The 17,322-nt window shown below is 38.7% G+C and overlaps 1 protein-coding gene across 1 annotated transcript in view; it reads left to right on the top strand.

Moving 5' to 3' along the window:
• The window catches only part of LOC117307149 (ELKS/Rab6-interacting/CAST family member 1-like), a 100,869-nt gene extending 88,906 nt beyond the window's left edge, over positions 1–11,963 (top strand). The window contains exon 20 of the mRNA XM_033791817.1: positions 11,598–11,963. The gene's annotated coding sequence lies outside the window, so the exon portion shown is untranslated. The remainder of the gene's footprint in view (positions 1–11,597) is intronic.
• The last annotated feature ends 5,359 nt before the right edge of the window (positions 11,964–17,322 follow it).

Here is a 17,322-nt window from a genome sequence, read left to right as displayed (position 1 = left end):
AATCACTGCACATCAAAACCAATTTAATGCTTTCCTCCCGTTACAAAACAATACATGATTTCACTTTAGACTTGGTTTGGCTTGAACAGTGGATATACATGGGGTTGATCGTTGAACAAAATATTCCTAGACCTACGGAAAACAGTGTTATTGTTGTAATTGTAATAAATGCATGTGTTCTAAACACATGAAAATAATAGTAATTTAGTCTTATATAGCGCCTGCATCCACCGATAAGGTGCACTAGGCGCTTGATGATGAAGATGATCTCCTTCCGAGAGAAAATTATTTGTGATTGAATAATTTTATGGTGTGACCTTTACTACCATATGTAGTTCCTCAGCCAGGTTTGCAACAACCTAAGGCTCACTGGTTATTCTGGCATGAACCAACTTCAAATTTCTGCGAAATCTCAAGTTCTGTTTCGCAGTTTATATAATTTATTAGATTATGTTTAGGACTTTGTGATGGAAGCCAAGTCTTTGTTTACTCAGAAATTAATCAAAACCATAAATATGAACTACTGGTTGTTGTTTTATGCGGTCGCAGGATTTTCTGTGAATATGTATACCTGTTTTTGTTGTTTTTGCAATTTATGTGTATTTAGTGGAACATAACATTTTACCGAGGAAATATAAACTGTGAAAAGACAGTGCCCAGTTTATGTCAACCTGCAGGCAAAATAGAGGAGCAGTAACAACCTTATATCCCAGCCTTGCTCTAATGGGCAGTGTGCCTCATCTCTAACCCCTGGAAGGGATGTACTGACATGCATTACTGTTGGCTCCTGATAGTGCCTGATTTGCACGCACACTTGTTAAAGCCGTTGGACACTTTCTGAACAGAACAAAAATTAAAAGTTCACAGATTTACAAATAACTTAAAGGGTTTACAGAAGGTAATGGTGAAAGACTTCCCTCGAAATATCATTCCATGAAATGCTGTTCTTTTTGAGAAAACATTAAAACAATTATCAATTCTATCGAGAAAAACGGATTTTTTAAAAACACATGTCATGACACGGCGAAACATGCGAAGTGTGGGCCTTTGGACAATATTGTTTACCGATGTTGTGCGATTGCTTTAAACACTTTCTAGTATTTGTATCGCGCTTGTAGGAAGCTTAATATGCGCCCTCAAAACACAAGTATTTTGATGCAATTTCAATTGAATCATGTTTTTACATGGTCACCCTCATCTGCATCAAGATAGACATCTCACAAGATCCAGGAAGAACGACAAGGAACCAGTTGCTCTTTGGCTTGTTGCGTCTTTTGCGAGCTACGAAATTTGAAAGTGCGCACAGAGCAGATCAGCCACATCTAATTAAAATGTGCGCTATCTTGACTTATTTAAGCAATACCAGTAGGGTTATGAGTAAGCAAGGGCTCGCTGGGAAAGCTGTTTTCAACAAGTTGTGTTCTTGGTGTTAACAAGGGTGCGTTTTGGCAGTCTAACTGTTTCAGTTGATTTGGCCATTGGTTTCATCACTTGCCAAATACCGAAACAGTTATTGGTTACAGCCGCGAGAAGGCACCCCCAGGTTATCTGCGAAAGGGTGGATCATCAGTTTTTTCTTGTGCGTAAAGGGGATTTGAGGAAACTTAAAGAGACTTTGAGGAAACTACAGGAAAAAAAATAGTTACTTTTGTCATCTTTTAGATGTCCGCAGACATTTTCGTTTCCATTTGTTTCCGTGTTTTAACACAACTAGATCAATGGATATTGTCTGGAAATTGTGTCTTTACACACAGTGTACTTGTCAGTAAGGCATTATAAAAACCATTATTTGTTCACTAAACTACATTGTCTGTAGAGGTTATTGGATTTCTTGATTTGCCATCAGCATAACCTTTGCAAAGGTTGTTCTCGAGGCCACGTAAATTTAAAATCTCTGACTATCACATCATAGAGTTAGTTCCTTGAACTCGATTGTGGCACAGTGCATAATAGCATAGCATAGCGTTTGAGTGGTACATGTAGTTGGCAGTCACTGATGTCGTTGAACCTGAACATTGGCGGAATTCATGTTCCCTGAAATACAAATGAAATATGACTGTTATTGTGAAGAATTCCATAAATCTGTTGTCGTGATAGTGGAGGTAATTGCCGAGGGCAAATATTTCCATTCCTTTAATTTATTTCTTCTGGATTGAGAAATCTTTAACACACTTCGGTAGAGACTCTGGTGGTGTGGCCATTTTGAATACATGTAGTTGTCCCGTTCAATTGAAATATCAGTGTAGCCAAACTGAGGCTCTTTGGGGAAATAATAGTCTGGTCACTGTTTGTATTTCATCATCAGTATTCTTTTCCTGGTGCAGCAGTCAGGATACATGACAAAAAATGGCTGCCGCATTCTACTTTCAGTTTTACTTGAATTGCTAGTTTTGCTTCTACATTTTCTGGTCACATGAATATGTACCAGTAGCTGCATTTTGTATTGGTACGAGTTGTTATTTAAAATACATGAAGTTTTTAATGGGTCTGATATTTTTTTTAATGAAAATTTAAAGCTGCTATTGTATGTTAGTTAAACACACTCACTGCTTTGTGAGCCCAACGTCACAGCACTGCTTAAGCTCAGAGAGTAGCTCAGTTCACAACAATAATTTTGCTTACAAGAATAAAAAACACAATGTCACACATAACATCTACTATGAAAAGTTGCCACAATGTGTCACACTGGTAGCATGATTTTTTGTTTTGCTTAGCAGAAAGTTGATATTAAACTGTTGTCTGCTCAAGCAGCTCCACATGTATGAGATTAGGCCTTGGTGGCTAAATTGAAATGTAGATAAATTGAACGCTTAACCAAAACAATAAGAAAATGCTTCTTTAAGAAAAGGGTTTTGTTAAAACACAGCTTGGACATCTTTTCTTTTGTTTTGAGATCCACTCTCTGTGTGTATTCGGCACACAGAAGATCATCCTGAACCTCTGGGATTTAAAATTGTTTTAACTTTCAACGTTCAAAGAGGTTTCAAGTCAAAATAGTGGTCAGGGATACTTAGAATTGATGTTTCGTTGTGGAAAAAAAACTGTAGAGGTTGCACATTTCATGTTTTTATGGAATGGGGTAGCATTTTAGGCCTCCGGGGCTTGCGAAAGGAAATCTCTGAGTTGTACAATCCTTCGTGTTTGCTTTGGCTCAGTGACAATTCCAATTATCACCAGTGATAATTCCAGAGGGGTGGACAAACCGTTGGTTGCACCCGTATTTGCAGTGTTACATGAGGGAATGTTGCTGGAGGGGTGACCCCTGTGATTGGTGAGAAGTGCTACTGTGTTGATGCAGTTGTTTGTCTTGTCATTGAGACCGTACTCCCCTGGTGGTGGTTGGTGGGATGGAGAGGGGGGGGGGGGGAATTGGAGGCCAGACGATGTAGCTCCTGAAGTACCACACTGTGCTGCTTTGTCATCATTAATAACATTGAAAGTTCATGATGTTATTGTCAAATTGTGCCATTTGAAATTTGTTAAAAGGGAGGTATACATGTACGTTTGGTAATTACTCTTAAAATTGCTGGGTTACTTGGAGTGGAGTGCAGCACCTTTCAAAAGTATTTTGAGAATCATTTTCACTCACTTTGTGGTTATGGAAAAAGCAATAGTAGGGCTAGATATAACTAAGTTGGTAGAGTGCCCCCATGTCAATTTGCAGGTCTTTGGTTCAAATCCAACTCTAGTCATTAGCAAATTTTTCTTTGTTAAACTCCAAACTGTTGTAATTATTAAGTTTTTTCCTCTTTTTTTTCTCCTCTTGATAGTGACCCATGTTTCCTAAACCCAGCCACATATGACAAATCAATTAAACCGGTATGAGCCAACTTCTGCAAACAACCTGGAGTCATGGTATCAAATCAAATCCCCCGGAAAAGTGTGTTTACTGGCGGTGATTGCCTTTACACAAACAACGGTGGGTTTCCTGGCCCAGAGCTACGATTATTAGCGGAACTAGGGAAGTGCCATGGAGCCTAACTCTGTGTACATGTACATGATAACTTGCTAAGCCAATGTACACATCCTTGGGGGTTAGATGGGGCTCTGGGTACAAGACCACATAGGTGGTATTACTGTCAAGTGGAAAACCAATGTACAAGTTGTTAACGTGTGCTAAAGTAATTTGGCGAGTTGTTTTTAAGCACACCAGTGTACATGAACATGTAGTCTGATTTAAGTCAAACACAAACTCCCACATTCATTGTGAAATGCACTACATTCCGTACAGTCAGAAGGATAATGCGCAATTTTCTTTTTTTAGGAATTTAAATTAGAAGTATTTCCTCTTAGTTTCAAGATCTAGTTTTCACGTTTTCTTTGGGTTCACTAACACAATTCAAATCAACTGTACAAAGTGTGTCAAATTAGGTAGTCATACTCTCAACAAAGCACAGAATCAATATACAATTGTTGCACGCTGTGACGGGATCCATGGCGTTTTGTACACCCGCCTCGGGTGCCATTTCCCCTCGAGGGTTTACAAAACCTATGGACCCCAGTCATAGCGTGCAACAATTGTTTTGTTATACCTTGGTAACATTGTTATTCCTCTTCTCGAAGTTCTGTTGTCATCCTCAAACATTATTAAGACATAGCAATGCATAGTTTTATCATGGTTTAAAAAGCAGACAAACAGTTCAAATAAGAAACAATTCTTCACCTGTTCCCTCGAACCCGCGTACGTTTCACACAGCGCTGGAAATCGCCCAATGGTGGGAACGATCAAGGTGATGTACACACTGGTGCACATCACTTTTCATGTTACCCGGCGCGCTGTGCATTACGCATAGCGCGCATCTTTAGCCATGATACATGCGTATCTGTTGCATGGCATGTGATTGGTTCTCGACCAATCAAACTTTACAATTTGTACAGGTATAACAAGGTGTGTTGTGTACAAGAACATGTTGGGCTATTTTTGATTGGGGGAAAACAAATGAACAGAAAATTTGTGAAAGTTGTTTGGCACAAATAATATATATTTTGGAAACAAGTTCAGGAGAATCTGTCAGTGTGGCAAGTGTTTACTTAAAAAACAAAACTTCAATCAGGTATCTTGCCTTTAAAATGCCATAAGGAATTTGTGTTTTAAGAAGCAGGTATCAAATTAGAATCTTATTTGAAACTTTATTGTTTCTTAAACTGAGCTACCCATTGGGTAAGCTTGTTTACCAACTACCTCAAAGTACCAGAGGTACATGTATAATATACACCGTACATAGTTTTGTCTGCCAATATGAAGACATCACACAGCCCAGGAGGAATGTTGGTGACTTTTTAGCGGTCAGTGTGCCTCCCGGGACGACGGTAATTGGCCCGGTGCTGTGCCCAAAATTTCTACAGTTGTTGAATTAATATCGCAATGTATTGTGGAATATAAGAGTGTTTATGTTGCAGTCTGATTGGGGGTGACTGACACCAGCTGAGGTGGAGGTATCGAATGTTCATTCGGTTTACTGCATATTAACCTCTGAAGGATTATTTCTTTGTTTGAATTCCATTTTTGGCAGTTTGGGGATCAGGGTTGTCTTGATATGTGAACTTATTTTTTGCTGTACTTGATAAAATGGACTTTCTAAAATAGCAGAGTTTGCATTTGAAACAGTACACATTTTGTGCAAACAGGCCTATGTATATTTTGTGTCAACATTATGTGTTCTTGTACGTCTTGGGCCTTGAAATAACCCAGAGCACACACATCAATTGTGGTGCCATGTGCTTTTGCTGTGGTGCCCTTTGCCAAGGATTTGCTACACTGAAACAGTGTATTTGTATCGCCTCATTGATACAGCGCCTCAACGAATAGCACCTCAACAATAGCACCTCTTTGGTACCACACCACATCAGAGGAATCTCCTCATTGAAACCAATTGGTATTTCCTCACTGATAGCACCTCAAATAATGCCACATCATTGATATCATTTCATTAGCTTTTTCATGAACTGATATTGGTTTTGCATTTTCACCTCATTCATAGCGAATCATTGATATCCTATAACACTTCTCGATGGAACTTCATCTAGAACCTCCCTTGCTTTATGATATCAACATTCAGATTAGCTGTTGTATATCTGCTAGATACCACATTATTGATATTGCCTGGTTGGTAGTACCTTGGCAGTTCCAAAGGCGCATTCCGCTGCTGGGGATCGTGCTTCTTACACACATGCTCCGCGCCTTTGGAACCGTCTCCCTCATCAAATTCGTTTCGCGGAGTCACTTGCAGTTTTCAAGAAACATCTCAAAACTTTCCTGTTCAATCATTAATTGCTTTGACTGTTTTCCCAATATCAGTGCCATCATTTTTTTGCTTTTTGTATCATTTCTTGGAAAGCGCTGTGGTACCTTGTGTAAGAGCGCTATATCAATGATATGGATTTATGCTAGATGGTGGATACCTGCTAGATATCACCTTATTGATATTGCCTCATTGAAAGTACCTCAATGATACCATATTACACTGCTAATTGAACTTCTAATATACACTAGAACCTCCCTTGCTATGATAGATTACCTGGTCGATATCTGCCAGGTATCACCTTATTGATAGCACTTCATTGTTATTGCCTCATTGACAGTACCTTAATGATACCACAATGCACTTTTTGATAAAACTTCTAATATAGAACCTCCCTTGCTATGATAGATTACCTGGTGGATATCTGCCAGGTATCACCTTATTGATAGCACTTCATTGTTATTGCCTCATTGACAGTACCTTAATGATACTACAATACACTTTTTGATAAAACTTCTAATATAGAACCTCCCTTGCTATGATAGATTACCTGGTGGATATCTGCCAAGTTTCACCTCATTGATTGCACTTCATTGTTATTGCCTCATTCATAGTACCTCATATCACGTTTTGAAAGAACTTCTAATATAGAACCTCCCTTGCTATGATAGATTACCTGGTGGATATCTGCCAAGTTTCACCTCATTGATAGCACTTCATTGTTATTGCCTCATTGATAGTACCTCATATCACGTTTTGAAAGAACTTCTAATATAGAACCTCCCTTGCTATGATAGATTACCTGGTGGATATTTGCCAAGTTTCACCTCATTGATAGCACTTCATTGTTATTGCCTCATTGATAGTACCTCATATCACGTTTTGAAAGAACTTCTAATATAGAACCTCCCTTGCTATGATAGATTACCTGGTGGATATCTGCCAAGTTTCACCTCATTGATAGCACTTCATTGTTATTGCCTCATTAATAGTACCTCAATGATATCACATTACACTTTTTGATAGAACTTCTTATATAAAACCCATTTTCTATGACAGATATCAAAAAACACATCACCTGGTGGGTATCTGCTAGATGGCACCTTATTGATTTCATATCTCTGGTGTGTCTCAAGTTTTGAATTTTCACTGACGATCCCAATCATTCCAGAATATTAAAATTAGAAATGGACATAAAACACGCAGTCAGTCCCACCTGTGAGTTATGGGAGTAGTGGACATTTCAAAAGCATTTCTTAAGGTTCCGATGAATCCCTCCCATGGTCTTACTTTTCAAAAGGCATGTATTTAATTGATTCACTTGAGAGATGTGACAATGTGGGTCGTGGTCCCATTGGGGAGGTAACATGACAGACGAATCGCAGCACCATGGGGTATATAGGAATCAGGTATAACTAGTTGCAAATGATGAAAGAAATCAAACAAGATCATCGTGAAATTATGTACGATTCGGAGACTATAAATCTTTCTGGAATAACGGATTGTGACAAGAGAAGAATGCCTCTAATTCGCCTGAACATGGTACGTGCGTGTTGTGTTTCGTGTTCTGTTTACGCTGTGGTATGTACAGCATTGGTTTGACAAGAAACTTTACTAAAATGTCCTACTTTTCATGACAAAAAAAATCTTTAAAGGCACTGGACACGCTTAGTAATTGTCAAAAAACATATGTTTTTTCACTTGGTGTTTCCCAACATATAACAGACCTGTATACATCAACAGCTCTCCAAGGTTCGTTTTTAAGTACAATTTTATGCTAACAATTAATTTGAGTAGTTACCAAACGTGTCTAGTGTCTTTAAAGGATTATTCCGAAATGAGGGTTGGCATAATAATATTAAGACATTTGTAAAGCGCCTAATGCAAAAAGCCTCTAAGCGCATAAAGAGAACAATAAAATAAACAATGAGAGAAAGATACAAGAAAATAATAAGCAGATTACAAAACAGCAGCTTTAAACAAATGAGTTTTCAACAGGGACTTGCAACATTGTAAAGAATTAGCTTGGCGAATATGCACAGTGTGTTTGCATTGAGCGTCCCGACATGGCTCAGTACAAGTGCTCATAAAAAACAGATAAGTGGCTGTATGTCTCCTGACAATGACTATGAGCAAGCTAGTCGAAACTTTCAGACCAATTAAAAACTCACTCCACGGTAGTGAAGTTTATAACGAGAAGTTCCCTCGATCCACTAAAGATAAAGTATTAGTCCCGGTCGATTTTCTACCTTCTGCCCAGGTAGTAGTAGTTAAAAGCAGGACAGTAATTTTCAGACCTATGAAGTCTCCCGAAAATCTAATAATAATAATAATAAAAATAATAATATCGAAGTCTGATTATTGCAGTGATGAATTCTGAGACCCAATTAGTAAGCACCTTATAAGGGTTTACAAGGTGCTACGGCGCACTAAGCAGCCACACAGCCAGGAACACCGGGGTGAACCCCTTCTCTTTTTAATAAGTGCACCGAGTTCTTTTACATGCCTTACACAACACATGGGACCAACGGCTTTACGTCCCATCCGAAGGACAAAGCATTGGTTAAGTGTGTCAAGGCTGGGAATTCGAACCCACACTCTGCTGATCAGAAACACCAGAGTTTGAATTCGGTGCTCTTAACCGCTCGGCCACGATACTTCCACGACACTTCCACTGTAGTAGAATAAAGACGGTTCTCTAAGAACAAACTCTACCTGGCAAGTAGATACATGTATATACATGGTGTTACAGCAAACCCAATATATATTGATACCTCACCATGCAATGCCTCAAATCCCATTATCGGTATATGGATATATGTTTTTGTACCATTTTTCCCGCAAAATATTTGCAATCATTTTTTTCTTGAGTTTCTCTGAAACCAAAATGTTTACAAGTCTTTGCCAGAAATCAACTCATCGTTGGTCGTGTTCACCACTAAGGATGTACTTATAATCTGGATAGTTTCACAGGTCGATTGGTGTGTTTGTTCAGAACTAGAGGAAATGAATGAATGATGTTCCTAGTTCTGTGATGTATGATAATATATTTAATTATGCACTGTGCTAATTGATCATAATATAACTCATACAGCTTTTACAGAGGATGTCTGTAATTTTCGAAATAGTTTGATGGGTTAAGGGAATGGCGGGTTTTGGCAGGTGTGTTGACAATTACCAAAGGTGTCTGTCTAGTGCCTTTAAAGGCAGTGGACACTATTGGTAATTACTCAAAATAAGTATTGGCATAAAACCTTTTAATGGTGACGAGTAATGGGGGGAGGTTGATAGTATAAAACATTGTGAGAAACGGCTCCCTCTGAAGTAGCGTAGTTTTCGAGAAAGAAGTAATTTTTCCACGAAATTGATTTCGAGACCTCAGATTTAGAATTTGAGGTATCGAAATCAGCCATCTTAAAGCACACAACTTCGTGTGACAAGGGAGTTTTTTCATTTAATTATTATCTCGCAACCTCGACGACCGATTGAGCATATGTTGAGGAACACCAAGTGAGAAGACTGGTCTTGGACAATTACCAATAGTGTCCAGTGCCTTTAAAAGACCAATGTGTGGATGAAGTTCATTGGAGTACCAGCTACCTGTTTGTCGCAATGTGTGGTGATTTACTGTTACCTTAAACATGATTGAAATCAGTGTTTGATCGGCGGCACTGTGGAATGTGCACCGAGTGTTAATTGCAGTCTCTCCACTTTGTTGCACATGAATCAAAATCTCTTGAGGAGATGGTTTTATTGAATGACTACAATGTGACACTCATGCCCCATAGTTGACCCAATTTCAAAAGGGCATTTTGAGGTGAAATATTGGAGCATGGATTGCTGTTCAAGAAAACCTGATGTGAAACATTGTAGTATGGATTGCTATTCAAGCAAACCTGCCTATAGTTTCACGGAGAGCTGTTTGGTCACAGAAAGTTTTTGACCACAACAAAATTATGCTTCATACCAGAATAAGGATACCAAACAAATTACTGTCTGGTATCCTGCTCATTTTTGTCTGAGCAGGAAAATGTTTAACAATATTATTTTCTGCTGAGGCAGCTTTACGATATAAAGCCCCTATTTTGCTTCTGATTGTCTGCGTCGCTGGTTGTGAAAAAAACCTGTGAAGAAATCATCCGTTGATTATTTTCACCGCGTTCACACTTGATCCTGCTAGGAGGATCAAAGGAGGATCGGATCTCGTAAGGGCGATCAAAGGGAGGTCACCGGCTAGTGTGAACGCGATCGGGATCGGGATCAGATCCTCCTTTTCGACCTCCCTTTTGTGATAGATCAAAGGGAGACCAGATCCCGCAAAGACGATCAAAATACAAGTGTGAACGCAGACCGAGATCAGATCCCCCAATTTAAGCTGCTTACATCCGGCCAACGCTGTGTAATCTTCCTCCATGGTGTAATGTACATGGGGATTGTATATATTGTGCATGAGCACTCTTTCGTGAACTGGTACCGACCCATATTTCGTATGACACTGCATGGTAACCAACATCACAGCGATTGTGGATGCATCTCACACGCTTTGCGTCCTCCACAATTTTCAGTACCGACCTTTTTCTGTTCATCATCTAACGTTAGCATATTTTTTACGTTCAAACAAATTATTTTTCAATATATTTTGTATACAGTTATAACATAGGGAAGTTATTGTCAGTTTGTGTCTCAATTTTCGTCGAGTCCCAGTTGTTTCAATCAATGACCTCGCACAGTAACCTTTGCCGTCAGCTGAACTGAACTTCTGTTTAACTATGCGAGATCAATGTGAGATCACACTCAAGTGTGAACGCGGCACAAAAATGCTTGATCTCGCTTTCTTGATCTGGTCCTCTTTGGATCCTTGTAGGAGGATCTAGTGTGTTAGTCTTTGAGAAAATGAATCTTGATAGGTTTGAAACAACACGACTGTTGGCTACTTCATGGTACTGTGATATCTTCACTATAATAGTCGTGTTATAAAAGAAGTGGCTAATTGTTGTTTGTGTGATTAAACCATGTTGTCTGTTGAGATCAGGAAGGGACTTCAAGAAAGCTATGATCTTGTGTTAGGCCGTTTATCAATTGCATAACACCCACAATGTTTTTAATATCTGTGATCAAATGAATACATTATAGTTTTATTGTTAACAAGTAATCGTATTTGAGTAACCTGCGTCAGAGACATTGACCCCCCCCCCTATATTATTGCCAATTCATCTGACTTAATCTGAGTTGATACTTTAATCTTCCTTTCTATTAATTTGGTATATGTTCCTGCCTTTTTATCTTCAGTCTATTAACTCTACATCGAGGATGGTAATAAACTGGATCTTATAAACTGTTCTTGTTCCATTGCAGGTACTTCAAGCCGGGTTCACCGGAGCGTACAAGAGTGTGACCTTGTAGAGGATGCTGTGCTCTCTGACCCCTCACCTTTGACCCAATGCTGTGCGCTTTGAACTCTCACCTTTTGACCCTATGGATGTGGAAGGAGTGTTTCCTGCCAATGACTGATGTGTAATTTATGACCTTTTGTCGACATTTACTCTCCAACGTGTGCTGTAATTGTATGAGTCTACTTTTTGTATTCAGGGTGACCTTTGACTTATGACCCCTTCACGCAGGAGTAGTGGGCATGTAATTAACATATATTCTATTTGAATTTGATGTTAAATTTGCATCCCAGATAATAAAAAAATCAATTCGGTTTTTACCCATATACACTTTTACCCCTATGCCTTGAGCTACTGGGCAATCTCGGTGGTCTCGTTGGGATGACACTACTCTAGAATGGCAAAGGTCGTGGGTTCGAATCCCTCCTGAGTAATATTCTTGTTCATTTTCTTTTCACAGGACTTGGGAAACTACTGAGTAGGCCTAGTAGTTTACAGTGCTAACTAACACACATCGGTGTATATGGGTTAAACCCAAAAATGAATATAGATTCTATCCTTTACAAATGTTCATGCAACTCCGTGATACGTCATGAACCTTCCTCTATTGGTCCAAATGTGTGACATTTTAACAACTTCTAACATTTAAAACATAATTGTTTTAAAAAAGGGTGGAGACTGCGGTTTCAGTTTGGGATTTTTTTTTTATTTTTTTTTTTTTCACGTTCATGTAAAATTGTTGGTTTTTATTTGAACCTCAAATATTTTTTTAACAAACCTTAACTTTTCCATTTCTCCAACGACAGGTACTTAGAATCTCATGCGATCTTTGTTTACTTGTGAAACAATCTTTCGTACTGTATATTGTTGTCCTAGTTAGTACTATATATTATTATAACATATTGGACTGAGATTTTAAATATTGTATAACTTCCATAAGTAATGACCTCTTTAATTTATTGTGTTTACATATATAGGTATACTTTTTTTATTACCGGTAGTCCAATGTGAGTACTACTACCATCATCACACAGCATTGAATCCCCAAAAGCTGAACGAATTTTAGGATCACGGTAAAACAATGGAAAGTTTGTCCTGTGTTTTTGAGAGTGGCAAGCTCTGGCTTTTTGAGTGAAGCTGTTTGTATGGTGCGCCCTGAGGTAGCTTTCCCCACTGGCCGGGGGGAATGGTTGTGTAATTGACCATGAAAACGCACTACACGGTTGAGAAGTTGAACAGTATCAGGTTTTAAGTGATATTCCTAAATATTTGTGTTTACTGCACTTAACTGTTTCTGACGTTACATTGGGGGTCAGTGCCACCGAGATGCTTATCAGGGAAGTGTGCTAAGCATCTTAACGGCAGGAAACCAGCGATAATAATACTGGTATTTTTATTTAAGTATAGCTGGCCTCCTGCCGAAAGCTGCTTAGCTATTTTTTTGTATCTTTTAATTGATTTTTGTTGTTGGGGGGAAGCACTTATATGCCGATCAACTCAGTGTAGTATTTTCGCATGGTGAATGAGACTTCCCCAAGCACCATGTGTTTTATTTAAGACGTCGGCCTACTTATTATGTTTTTTTCTTGGTGTGTGTGTTTTTTGTGTTCACTGTGCAGTGATATCCAAAATAGCTTTCGCATTGTCGATACGACCGTCAGTTGCTTGCATTCCTCGTCCGCATGGGAGATGGAGCCCAGACTCTGCTCCGCATTTAAGAGAGTAAGCGGCCATGGCCGAGGGTGCCTCTTTATATGCAAAGGAGTGAAAATCACTCTTTGAAGAGCCATATATGAGGGACGACTCCTTTTCGAGTGGTCTTCCACTTTTTGAGATTGAAGTTTGCATCCTTTAGTGATTTTTCACTCTGTCCTGGAGTGAAACCCCTCTATATGAGGGTCAACTCGAAATGTATAGAGTGATGGTTTTCATATAGGACGCCCTATATGTACGTCAATGGATGGTGATGCGGCGAGCCAGCCGTAGCCATATAGCTGTAGCCGCCCATTCAGATACTACCTTACATTCACATCACATTGGTACCAGACTATAATTGCACGTGTAACTGATACGCTGTTGTGATTGGATGATAGTTAGTGATTGACAGCGTGGTTATCGTAGTGAGCCCATCCCATTACTATGTTTCACCTATAGGAGATAACTAAGCTCAGTTGCCTTATTGAATTCACGTCCACGTGTGAAATGCAAAGCAATACATTGTTTCTTGAAAAAAAAATTGAAAAAATATATAATTTAGTTAGCCTATAGTTACGGTATTTAGTCAAAAAGATGGTACAATTTTGTAGTTTAGCTCCCGTAACAAAGGGGAGTGATTTACTACACGGATCAACCTCTATACCACGATTTTGATTTGTAGCTCGTTCCCATGCCCATCCGCCATTGTTTGATTTACGATTTCGCCGAAACTCTTGCAATATTTTCCAGGGGTATCTGGAGATCGCTGGTGTCAGAGCCCCGGGGTTGAATTATTTAGTCTGATAATCGAATTGGAACTCATAAATGCTTCATCGATTGGAGATCTGGATTTGTCTTGTTCTCGAATTCGGTCGTCGGTGTTGAGACAGTTTGTATGTAAACAGTTTTTATGGAAACAGTGTTGCTTCTGGTTTGTTACAGTTTTAAAAATGAGGCAGGAGCCAGATAATTGTGTTTTCAAGAACGATAACGAAAATACGTGTAGTATACACAGTGAATCAGACCATAGACGTCTGTCTAGGTTTGATGCATTTTATTTTCGTGGGTTTATGATCATGAGAGAGTATAGCCAAGTATAAGTCACAAACTGTGGAAGTGTTTCTTTGTTTCTAATGAGACACTCAATGCAACAATACAAAAGGCCGAGCTGTAACTACCAGTGGGAGTTTGAATTCATCACTTTCAATTCCACAATCTTATTGCGAGCGCGACCCCCACAGGTCAAGGAGCAACGGGGGGACGGTGAGGGGCTGGACCCCGCCGGGACGGCGCTTAAAACACGCTGCGAGTCACTGCAAGATGCAGTCTTGAGCGTGTTGTCAGGCTGAGCTGTTGTAGTGCACGTTATTGCCTGCTAATCAGAGTCCATTCGGCCAACCACTGCTTCGGAAACGGATACCTCGGGATATACATAACGGTTGAAACTTTATCCTAGCCTTGTTTGGTATCTCAGAGTAAACCAGTGGAATATATAACGATATTGGTAGATTGCCTCAGGCCGTGCAACTGGACCTCCTCTACAGTTGTCTCGTGGGCTGTGTGTATGAGAACTCTGTATGGTATCACTGCACAACGAGTTCGTCTCGCTCCGAGAGTTCAAACATTTTGGAGGATTTTTTTTCCAGCGCGATTTATGGATTTTACAATCGTGTTATTTGGAAGATAAGGTCAGTATTTTTTTCATATTTGTGTACGTTATTCGGGTACAGATAACTTTGTTGTTGTTGTTTAAGCATGTTTTATTTTCAGTGGGTTTATATTCGTATGCCCTTTCTCTGTTCAACCTTCTGCAGTGTCTAACTTTATAGCTAATGTGATACGACATGCAGACAAACTCGGATCGATTTCGCGCGGGGTAAAAATGGTCTATCGCTGAAATCGCGAAGTGTAAAATATAAAACAAAACCCAGAAAAAAATTATTTGCGATCCGTCACGAGGCGCGGTCGCCATGCGATTTCGTACGCCAGATAAACACAGAAATTATTTACGACTGTTCTTCCAAAACGATGCAAGTGTGCACAAATGATAACTGGTTTAGTTCACCTATACCTAACCAGCCCACTACAAGTAACATGGTTTTTTTTTTTTTTTTAATTTTTTTTTTTTAAACAAACAATTGAAGTTGTTTCCCAACCTACAAGTATTTATATTCTGTATGGGCGTATAATACTAAAGTCATAGTTTCTATCATAGGGTTATCTTGAATTTAATGCAGTGTAACTTATCTGGTATAATACTTCATAGCTAGTAAGTAATATCTTGCCATTTTCAAGAATGTTAAGCAAATATTTCAGAATTTGCAATTTGTACAAAGTATAAGTAGATCAACTTTTTTATAACTTTGTTGATGTTTAAGGATACACTTGTTTATCCGAGACAGGGTCGCCGGGGCGAAACGGTCACTAGTATGTATTAATGTGAAATGCTTTGTACTTAAAATAGTGAGACAGTTCACAGCGGTATACCGGTATTCAATATCTAGAAATATACATTTGTACTTTATAAAGGAGCTTTGACAATTATTTCCATTGTATGTCTTTAACTTTTAGTACAACGAAGATTCCTTTTATATTTTTGTTTCACTGCGTTTTATTTATACTCACAATGACATTCGTGTTCTCAATTTAACACAAGGCGAGAAGTTACCTTAAAAGTTTCTAATGGGGTCATCGAATTCTGAAATTGAACCTAAAGTTTTAAGGCAAGTTAATCGATGTTTATGGTTGATGAACCGGTTGGCGGTATACTAATAATTAGCACAAGTTAATAAACCATACTTCTCTATAACTTTTAACCAATAGAATAAATAACTATGAATCAATGAAGACTGAAATGTATTAGGGTTGATGTTTGTAAGGTTTAAAAGATGTACATTTTCTCAAAACTGTTATTTGGGCAAACCATAAACACGCGAAAGTGATGTAGAATACTGTTAAATGACACGGCCATTTTGTTTTCTTATTACAAACCAGACCGAGGCTGGAAGGGTTGGTCAGCAGTCTAGCCTCGTCTTGAGAATCGGTTATCCTTACAGCTATGAACTCAATTAAAATGCACACATTTAAAATTTCATCACGGCTTACAATAACATAAAAAAAAATTGCTTTCCCTGTGTGCATTTAAACAACATTCAAGAAAAATTGTTTACATTAATGCATTAAATAATTTTGTTTACCCCGATGATTTTTTTCCCGAATTGTTTCCTCCATTGCCGATGTTTACATAAGTATTTTCAAAGTTTATTCGCTGTCTTTGTGGGAGGTGTGGTCGGAGCATGCAGTTTAAAGGCAGTGGACACTATTGGTAATTATTACTCAAAATAATTATTAGCATAAAACCTTCCTTAGTAACGAGTAATGGAGAGCTGTTGATAGTAAACTGCTCACAGAAAGTTAGGAAACTTTGTTTTAATCAAGTAAATCTTTATTATTTATTACTCTCTTGGTATATGTTATATTATCAATGCAAAGCTGAAGTGTTCCTCTTTAAAGATGATACCACATTTGCAATGATTACATGTTGCTGGACTTTGCCACATTAATGAGAATGAGGCAAAGTCACAATTCAAATGTGCCGAAATTACGATTTCGAGACCTCAGAATTAGATTTTGAGGTCTCGAGATCAAGCTTCTGAAAGCACACAACTTCGTGTGACAAGGGTGTTTTTTCTTTCATCACAGGTTTGTTAGTTATGCATATGTTGAGATACACCAAGTGAGAAGACTAGTCTTTGACAATTACCAGTAGTGTCCAGTGTCTTTAAATGGCGGACTAATCCGATCCAGTTGTAACTAGTAATGTGATTGGTTTATTTAATGTGTGCTTGGCTCTTGGCCTACGTGCATTTGAAAATCAAAAGTTCATTGATATGATGCATGATGGTGCGGTGGACAGGAATTTAGAGCTTCGTTGCACTCAATTGAGGGACATTATTATAAAGTGGCTTCTGTGTTACAAGTGGCTTGCTTGCGCA

This window comes from Asterias rubens, chromosome 2 (genome assembly GCF_902459465.1).
Source record: "Asterias rubens chromosome 2, eAstRub1.3, whole genome shotgun sequence".
NCBI classification, from domain to species: domain Eukaryota; kingdom Metazoa; phylum Echinodermata; class Asteroidea; order Forcipulatida; family Asteriidae; genus Asterias; species Asterias rubens.
This window is presented reverse-complemented; position numbering and strand designations above follow the sequence as displayed.